The sequence below is a fragment of the Lagopus muta genome, chromosome 7, assembly GCF_023343835.1.
Source record: "Lagopus muta isolate bLagMut1 chromosome 7, bLagMut1 primary, whole genome shotgun sequence".
Taxonomy (NCBI): Eukaryota; Metazoa; Chordata; class Aves; order Galliformes; family Phasianidae; genus Lagopus; species Lagopus muta.
Window position 1 is genome coordinate 14,889,688 of NC_064439.1, and position 10,281 is coordinate 14,899,968.

The 10,281-nt window shown below is 43.6% G+C and overlaps 1 long non-coding RNA gene across 2 annotated transcripts; it reads right to left on the reverse strand.

The window, feature by feature from the left end:
* Positions 1-367: 367 nt before the first annotated feature.
* LOC125695914 (uncharacterized) lies at positions 368-7,506 on the reverse strand. 2 transcript variants are annotated; one of them, XR_007378096.1, is made up of 3 exons: positions 7,338-7,506; positions 5,910-6,006; positions 368-5,223 (listed from the first exon to the last, which is right to left on the reverse strand). It is a non-coding gene; the product is annotated as an uncharacterized LOC125695914 (long non-coding RNA). The 2 variants fall into 2 exon arrangements; XR_007378097.1 differs by having other exon boundaries at positions 7,393-7,500.
* Positions 7,507-10,281: the final 2,775 nt, after the last annotated feature.

Below are 10,281 nucleotides of genomic sequence, written 5' to 3' on the forward strand. Positions count from 1 at the left end.
GAATTAGGGGAAGTATATAATCAGAATAAGGCTGCTGTGTGTACACAAAGGCAAGATTAATACACATCCAGTGAGCCAGGGCTAAGACAATAAAGTGGAATTCACTGGGAGCCAGGATAGCGGACAGGTAAACATTAATCTCTGTGTGTGATGTGGAGTTTAGAGATCAGATGTTACTCAAAACCCGTGCAGATGCATGGGGTATATGGAGGGCACCACAGGCGCTGTTACCTTACACTCCTCAAGCGGAGCAGGAAGAGCTGCATTCTTTGTGATTAACCCAGCTTGAACTTTGAAATGTGACTCCCAAATATTTGCAAGAATACTGCAGCTAAGACAAAGGAGTGGGATTTTAAAGGCCCTGTGGTTCTACAGTGTGCAGCTAGCTTCCTGCAGGGCTTAGGACAAGTCTTTGCACCTCCTGGGACCTCACTTGCCTATGAATTTCCTCCAAATAAATTTCCTTTGCACATCTTATTTCCATGGGGAATTAGTATGGAAGTTTCAGAAGGGAAAAACAAGAAAGTTAAACAAGAAATTTCAACACCACAACTAAAACTCCGGGGGAGTTTTTCTTATTTCCAAGAAGAAGAGCACAGTCGGTCACAAAACTAGCAAACATTTCCAACTTTGAAAGATGTCTCTGCCTAAATACCTGGGTACTGCTCTGTTACCGGTGTCATACCCACAGATGCCAGTATTTCACCACATTTAATCAGCTGATCAGCCACCTGAAGGTACCAGAAGGCATAATCTTTCCAGGGATTGCTGATGGATAGTAGTAAATTTCTTAGGTCAAGATAGAAAGTTTTGTATTCTGAGGACTTTAATACAGACACTATGCCCAAATTTGGCTGGCCATTAAATTAATCCCTTTCTTTCCAGAAGCAATCACAAGGGATCCCAAATGATAAGCAGAGAAGAGCCCCAGGGATTCTATCACCCATGGGTGCAGTGTGCCCACATTTAGAGCAGGACTGAGGAAGGTCTCAGCTCCTGCAGCACAGGACACTGCACTTGAATGAGTCCCAGCCAGCACAACCTACTTATTTTACCCTTGTGAAAGTGCTTTAACTTCAGAATAAAATATTGTTTTACCCTCTGCCCTGCTGCTCTGTGTAACTCTAGTGTAAGCTTCCAAAACTATAACAAACCTCCTAAACAAACAGATTTTAAGTTCTGCTTCCAAACCAGGCTGGATAAGGAGAAAGCAAGCTGAATTAGATGCAGGGGCTGATTCCTCACCCCTTCCTCTGCTTCCTGGTCCTCTTGGCATTCCCAGCTGTCTCACCTGCATGACAAACAGGGCTGAAGGAATTGCTTTTGCAAGGTGCCAGTGGCCAGTCAGCCTCTTGGCAAGGTGAGGGCGAGCTGCCAGCTCTCTCCTCAAGGAGCACAGCCCTGGAGGCCAGCAGAGCAGGAGGAGAGGCTATGGAAACTTCCCAGGGGAGGATTGTTGCAGAGACTGAACAGGCTCTGCTCTATCCAAGCACAAGGAAATGTATTAATGTCAGGCCCAAGTGCCCTGCTTTGTCTCATGACAGCACCTTCAAAAGCATCTCAAACATTTGTTTTCTTTTGTACAGCCTCACATGCCACCACCCAGCACCAACAAATAGAAGCTCTGTAATTTTAAGCAAAGCCTTATGAGGAAATATTGTTACAGTGAGCCGCAGCGCTGTCCTGGCATGGAGAGGAAAATGCCGGCAACGGACAGCAGGCAGCGTGCAGAACAGCTGCAAGAAGAGGGGCCTGTGGCAATTGCAATGGCGGCCAGGAGCAAATGGGGAGAATGGGCCATACAGAGAAATTCAGGAGACCTCTTAGGAATTACTTGCTGTGGGGTTAGTTAAAGCTGTTTTATGACTCTCTGGATTGGGAAAGAAACAAGCAAGTCCTGTTTTGCTGAGGTACAGCAAACTGTGTCACTGCTGTAGCACCAGAAGGAGCTGCCACCCTGCGAGAAGGCCTGTCCAGTGACAGGGTCTTGCTAAGCTCCATGAGATGTGGGGCTGGCAGTCTGGGCCCTTGGGTGCGCAGCTGCTCTGCTCGGTGCCCAGCTCATAACAGAGGGCTGCCCTGGGCTGAGCCACCAAGGCCTGCTCTCCTGGAGACCTCCCGCTGCTCCAGCCTCTTGCGGCTGCAGACTTGGCAGCTGGCACTAGCTGGCTCCACCACACAGATCGTTCTCTAAATATTATGCTTTTCAGGGTGTTGGTTTTAGCTGTTGTAATTGGCAGGTTTCCTTCATTGCCTTTAGGAGCAATGTCTTACTGATAGGAGGAAAAATTTGAGGACATAAGCAGCTTATTCCAGCCCCTACTTTGCCTCCTGCATAACGCATGCCACCCTATTACTACCATGCCCAAAAATGGATGAGTATCGGTGCTCAGCACAAAATATGTCTGTATTGGCCTTGCAGAATTTTTCCAGAATTAGATTTTCTCTTCGTTCTATATTATTTTTTTTGTTAATGTTCAACAGCTCCTTGGGAAGATGAGTTGTGGGGCAGGTCAAGAAGTTCAGATCTTCAAGTGTCCACATTACGTTGTCTTCTCAACACTACAGGCTGGCATTTTGAAATTCCCTCTTAAACGCCACAGAAGTATCCACTATCTCATCAGAGTTCGGATGCTGCATGCTGCAGGTCTGTGAGGATCTCAGTGGATATATGCCTGCTCCTTGCAGAACTTCTGAAAAAGTCCTATGTCTGCAGCTACTTTTAGTTTTTCAGCCACACAAATGCCTGGTTAGAGGAAAGAGCTGAAGGATGGTAGGAAGAGAGAGAGAGAGAAGATTTATCTCTTCTTCCTAAACGTTGCAGCTTTGTGACCGATGGCAGAGATGTCCAGGTCCCCTGCCCTATTCTAAGCAAAACATGTGTAAGTAGAAATAAATACATACTCAGCTGAGGCATCAGACACTTACCAAGGCCACCTAGTGAGCTGGCTCACTATTCTGGCCTGTCTTTCTGTTCTGCATTTGTGCATGTCTTACACCACAGGATGCACAGCGCTGAGGGGGACCAGGACCCACCACTGCTGTGCCAACAGCAGCAGGGGGCTGTCTGCTGCATGCATAGCTCTGAGTGTCCTCCAGGAACTGCCAGGAAGCTTCTCAGGGTGGGATGGGTAGGGGTGGAAAGCTCTTTGGCAGGGCTGATTTCTCAACACAGTGAAGGGCTGTATCTTGCCTTACACTAGTTGTTGAAAGTGATTAGTAACTAGTCCTTCTCAAGTATTCCCATTACTATTAGTGCAAGTGCAGAAAGAATGGACACTTCTGAAGATGATTTGCACTCTTCTCTTAGGAGAGGTGGGTGATTCCTCGAGTCCTCTCTCTATCTCTTTCCCAGCAGAGGCAGCTTGGACCATCAGTGCTGAATCTTCATGACCTGGAGCCTCCTGGGAGGTGGAAGGAATCTGGCTTAGAGGGGCTTTGAGGGCTTCAGTCCAGTTTGCCAAGGACAGGAAGGGCAGCACCCAGCCCTCCTCCCTTAGTTTGTTCTACAGACCTTGGCTTGCCTTCTGGGAGCTTCCACTGTGGCCAAAAACAATAGCACCTCTGGAGTTGAGCCACAAAGACATTCAGCTTCCATTTTTATGCTGTAGCTGCCTCCTAGGCACCATCTGAGTATCCAGTTGAGATGAGCACTTCTTGTACTGCATGCAATATATACAAGTTACAGGATAATTTCTGTCTCCGGGAACTCAGTCTAAATTAAGACAGGATTGCAGTGAGAGATGTCACGAGAACTGGCAACAGGGAAGAAGGAGGATGGGAAATAGGAACCTTGCTACAATCTCGTCCTTCTTTTAGCACACTGCCTTTTTGTTTAAGGCAAACTTACTTGTCTTCTAGAATGATCTCCCAGCACCCCCCACATCTCTTCTGTTTATCTCTGTCAGTATCTGGTGCTTACACTGCATCTCTAGATACGTGATGCATCAGCTTCACACATGGTATTAATAAGCAGTGGGTATCTGCACAGAATGGTTGCAAAGAGCATCTGACTGATTGCCTTACAGAAGGATGCCTGGAACCAGAGTTGCTTTCCAGATGAACACAGGACAGATCTGAGAACTTTTTTCTTCATTCTTTCTCATCACATACATATTTTCATGGCTCACAGTCTGGACAAGCAGAACATCACAGTGTCAACCAAGGAAAGATGTAAATCACTTTAAGTAATTTTTAATGAAAAAAAATATTGAGTTACTCTGAGTGCCATAGTTTCTGGGTGGCTGGTTTTAACTTTAGCAATCCATACTTAAAGGGAAATTTTACAGTCTTAATACATTCCAGATGTTCTCCTAGTCCCAGATGAAAGCTCTGTCATCGTTTACTGTTAATATTTTTGTCAGCAGTAGAATTTTATTGTAATACCCCATCTTATTTGTAGGCACTATTAGTCATGAGAGAAACTTCTTCCAAAAGTAATCCTTGGGTCACTCCTTGAGTGCTTTGTCTCACTCCATTTAATTAAAAACCATTAACTGTTTGTTGTGTCCAAGACATGTCTGCATAATGCATATATGCAATGACTTTTTACCTGATGAAAGGCATTTTCCTTGAACAGTTAGACTAAAAAAAATATAGTTATATTCTACAGTAACAATAGTTGGCTTTGTAACAGCTCTCTGGTGGAACGAAAACAAGAGATTTGCTTTGAAAATAAACCTCCATGAACTTGGATCAACAACAAGGGACGTGAAGGTTTACTGCAAAAACAAGAAATGCATTTCATGCTGTTAAGCTTTGATCATATGTTAGTTTCTCACAAGGAGAGTAGTATTTAAACATGGCAATTTTGATCCTTTGTAGTGACCGATGGTCTGATTACAGAGGGAAGGAGAGATGGGGAACACAGCAGACCAGATTATCAAAGCACAAGTCCTCTGGTTGGACTTCTGAGAATTCTCCTTATTCACTGAAGACCAACTCAGGACAAAAAGCTGGCACTGCACAACGGTATCTATATAATATTAATTTAGTAAACAAATTGGAAGATGCTGTTATTATTTTGTCACTGATATCTCTGAAGATCAAACTGGATTTTGAAAAAGGAGCCCTCATTTTTCCTGTTCTTTGCCACATCACCTTTCTCTTAGGGCTCTGGAGATGCTGACAGCAGCTGAGAGGAGACACGAGGACACATACGCTCCAAGTGGGTTGGCTGGCTCCTGGGACAGCTCTTCAGCACCAGCTCCGGTGTTCTGCTTTCTAGGAAAAAAAATAATGTAAAGTCTTCTCTGGCTATACTGGTGGTTGAGACTAAGTTTGCTGTGTCCTAAGGAGATGCATAGGGTTTGGCAAGGGTGAAGCTTGCCTTTAATCCTTGGCTGTGTTATCAATATGAATGCAATAGGCTACAAACAGCACTTTTAGTGACATCTCCAACATGAGACATTCTTGTGCTGGATTCTAGGAGGGAAATGCTTTACAGCATGATAAGACTCTGGACAACCATGTTGAAACAAACAAAAAAAAGTGCCATGTCAAACAAGACTTGACCAAATGACTCTAATTGGGTTAGAATTCTGCCCTCTGTGTTTTGTGCTTCTAGTTTTGGTGCTGGGACACACGTGCTACTGTGAAGACTCAGGAATATGAGGCTAACCCTCATAACCCTAGAAGCCAAGATCTATTTCAAAGTCCTTCTTTGTACCATGTGAATGAATTTAAGCAAGTGCAGATTCCTAAAGCAGTATAAAGGTATGTAATAAAAGTGCTAGGCCTCTTGTCTTCAGGTGTCTCATCTTCCTGTGCAGCCTATTGCTAGTAATAGCTATACTGAGTGTAATCAAAGATTTGTTACCCTTTTCAAAAGTCTTCTTTTAAGCTTACAAGTAGGCATAGAGTTAGACTTAAAATGTGAGTTAAAAAAATATTAGAGAGATAATTATTACCTGGAGGCAGCATTCAGATTACATAATAATGAGATAAAAGTTTCTTAGGTTTCTTCTGTCCTGCATCTGCAGCTGTGGTCAGATCTTCAGGAGGTGGCTAAAAGAAAAGCATTTTCACTGAGCTCTTTACTGTATGAAGCTATTCAGAGGAACATAATGGAGTCACAACAAATGAATGGAAGAGGGGAATATTCTGTTCTGCAGCTATAGAGTGTGCATAATAAGCCTTCATACCATAGAGGCTTAAAGAGGTCACAGCTCGTCTGAATGTCACTGAGACACTAATGTACTGTTTCTGAAACTTCTTTTGCAGAGCAGTACTGTACACTGCTGCTAATATCGGTGAGGCACGCTAACTAAGGAGAGTAAAACTGTATCTGTTCATGGGAGGCTACTGGGTAATTTCAGAAAGAAGGCAGCAGGCCCTACTAAGAGGACTGGGCCTTATACATCCCTCCCTTTTGCTTTGGCACCATCGTTGTCTTTCAGGTGCTGTTATCTCACATGAGTTTAGAATCTACTGCAACATCTGCACAGTGATGGCTGACAACACAGAATAAACAACTGCGATTTCTGGAGGCAACCTGCACTCTTTCCTGGTGTTTGTGGTTAAGACAGCCATCAGAAAGCATCATCTCTGACTAGATGGTTTAATTGCACATCAGTGATTGCTGCTGATATGTGGCACTGAAGCGGTTGGTAGCACAGTCTGTATGTTTGGTTGGATGCAAGGCACAAATGGGGAACAATTCTTGCAGAGGCTGTCAGAGGCATGGTGTTTCCCTTAGAGACAACGCGTTTTCTTCTTAGGCATGTATTTCTTCTGCCCTTCAACAAATAATTCAGGTCTTCTTGTTTAAGATAGCAGTTACAGACAGGTTTGAGTACTTTTTTTTTTTTCCCCTAATCAATTAATAAAACTCACTGTGTGGAGCTTTGTCTGTGTAGACAAGGAAAATGTTCTTTCTCTTCCTGCATGTGAAGAAGGAAACTACCTGATAAACTTAATGCATTTTAACAAATTCAAGAGTATGACTGAAAACAGAGCTTAGACTCCTTCCTAGTGCAATTATTCTTAATCATCCATGACTGGTTTGGTAATTCATTTAAAACCTTCTGTCAACATTTTTTTTTTCAATGAAAGTGGTTAAATTGATTAGTGGAATTTTGTTTGCTGAAATCAAAATGCAAAGTCAGGTATTCAAAAGCCATTTTATACCTGGAAAGGTATTGCTTTTCATCTTTTTGTTTTGCCATTATACTTTTAAAATGAGAAACAAAGACATGACCAAATAACGTGCTGACCATTTTTAATGTATGTTCCTTCTATATGTTGTGTGAAACACCACAGACCGCACCCATCTCCTCAAGAACCTCTTCTTAATACCTGCAATAAGCCCAATGACAATTGCCACCACTCTTACTTACCCATGAAAATACATTTCTCCACTCATTTTCAACACTGTCAAGTCCTTTTGCCTACCTCCAAGAGCGCTCATCATTACAGGTCAAGAATGTTACCAAAGCAGCCACTATCATGGCAATAATTAACACAAGAGGTTAGGAATGAGTGAAAGAGTTTAGACCCAGCCATAGGTAATGCCAGCTCTGTTTCCTCTGCACTGCCTTTGTGAAGGGTAGCACAGCTCTGAGTACCTGGTCACAGCTGTGAGAAACACCTGGGGTAAGAATCATCTTGGGACAGCATGAGCTAATCTGCCAACAGGCCTTCTAAACAGAAAGGATAATTGCTGGGCGCATAATAGGGTATTTTCCCTGGAGGAGAGAGGCGGATCAGGGTTTCTCCTCTTTGTGCAGCCCCTAGGTTTTACAGAGTAGGAAGGAGGAGCCTCTCTTGGACCCTTATTCTGCTCCATCCTGGCTGAATTGGCAGGCAAACTGCAAAGATGTGGTCTGCACGAAAGGGAATCTGGCAGAGTGAAACCATGTGAGCTTCATTTCCTTCTCAAAGCAGTCTCAGCAAGTATATAGACCCTTTTATTTGTGTATTTTAATGTATTTTATTTGATTTTCTAGAGGGATTTCTTCTTGCAGATAGTAGAAGCCTTCAGAGAAACATCTCTCTTGGACTCCTCTTACTTCACGTTTTAGGCATTTAAGAGCATATTTTAAGTCTTGCTATAAAAGGGCATAAGTGATGGATTGAACTAGAACCTTAGGACTCAAGTGTGATCAGACACTTCACTACAAGAGCAGCTCTGAAGGTGTTTGCCTCTGCTTGAGCAAAGGCAAAGTGCCTCTCCCCGGGTGCAGAAGCCCATCAATACCTAGAGAGAAATCATCCTGCACACAGAGACTGCTGCTTGTTCAGGATCACAAAGGCAGTTGCCACAAATGCCAGGGTCATGCAAGCAGTTTGCATTTCATACTCAGGCAGCTTGGAGGGCTGGTGTGGGCATCTCATCCATCCAGAAATCAGCCAACGTCCCAGATACTCCAGAAGTGGTCATTCTAGGTGGACTCTGCTGAGATCATCCCCTTTTTTTGTTTTCCCACAATGTATATCTCATTTATTTGCCAAGCACAAACAACAACAATTTCAACACAAGACCTTTGGTGCAATGAAGTCAATCACCCTGATTTCACAGCATGTAGTATGTTCTCCCTCCCAGTGTGGAACACAGCTTCGGAAGGGCAGCACCTTAGCATAAACCAAGCTGTTGTCTCTGGGTGCAAATGTGTTCATGATGAATCAGCTTGTTGTGGATATCTCTTTCCATACCTTCCTTCTGCCTCACTCTTGTCTCGCTTTTAGAATAGATGGCATAACTTCCCATTGCACACTTCTTGTCTTGACGCTGGGAAGCACTCGCAGGTAGGGCAGCTAGTGAATAAATCTTTCCTTACTCAGTCTTTGCTCAGTGACATGTGCACCGTATAAACAACCCAGCAATGTTGAATAAGGAGCTAATTCACCCTTAAGCATGAACTGAGTGCCATGAGTAAAGACAGCCGGGTGATGGGTTTTGCTACTTTCGTAAAGCATGCTTTAAACAAAGGTAAATACATTAAATGTGAACTTAGCTATAATCCAAAACAAAATCCATGTAGAGTAGAAAATTCCCAGATACGCGGGACCAGCAGTCGGCTGCTTAAACAGGGTGCATAAATCAGTAAATGATTGTCATGTGAGGATTAAAATTTGTGATATAAAGCGATTTGATGCATTACAGAAGTTCTTGCTTCATTCTTGTACAGTTCCAAATTCATTGTTTTGAAATAGCTTTTAAAAGTTCCTTTTTCTGAAAGGAAAGATGAGTGTAACTTGCTATACATTTCAGCAAACAACATATGCAGTTGCTCAGGACTTGAGTCACAGGGGTTACGTTAAAAAACTCTGTATGCTGGAGAGTAAAGATTTTATTTACTGCATGGACCGCTATTAGAAAACTAACATTTCTTCCCCAAGAAGGTCATGGGAAGTTCTTCCCCTAGAGCTCTGTCCAGGAGCCTCTAGTCCAATGGCAGCTATTTTATTAAAACCTCTGTTTTCTGTCAAGGAAACTTAGCACATCTTTAACTGTCAGAAATGGCTGTACAAGCATGTGCTATAGGCAAGCACAGAGTCCATGTACATTTATTAACAACATGCTCTGGCTCTGCTGATAACAATAAGCTCCTTGACTCCTGGAGTTACCATTGCCAGCAGAGCCTTGCGCTCAGCCACAGCTGACCCCGCAGAAGCGCTGCAGGAATGGTGTCCTCTCCCATATCAGCACAGAGGCAGCAATCCATCCTGGCAAGTCGCTCAGCTGCTCTGTTCTTCCCATGCTGAAGCTTATGCACATCATTACTGTGTCTCAGCACATCTCAGCCCTGGGTTCCCTGCTAGGACGAGTCTCCTGTGCTAGCTTTCTTTTCCTCTCTTCCAGAGTATACAATGATTTGAGTTTCATAACAACACACACTTATTATTATTCATTTCAGAGAAGGTGACATCAAAGAAGCACAGTGAGGACAGAAGATGATGAGGTATTTCCAGTAGGAGTTCATGCTACAGTCTTAGCACTGTGAAACACTATCATTAGAGCAGTTGTATCTTTGGTAACCTTAGGAGTTTGTGTAAGTTGATGCCATGTGTGGGGTTCTCTAACCAATGTTTAGCACGCAGTTTGAATTATTTGGCTGAGATTCTTATGGCAACTCAGCGACAGAGGGAAGGAAGGCAGGCTGAAAATCTGTGGTATACAAAAACGTCTGAAGTTCCCGCTTGAGAAGCCACTGTTGTGCAGTATGGCACAGCAATCCTTTGACTTTCATTGCCCTGAGGCACTCCGCTTGTACTCACCCACCTTCTGCAGCTTTCCTATTGGGCCAAGGACCATCTTCCTTCGGCTTTGTACATACTCAT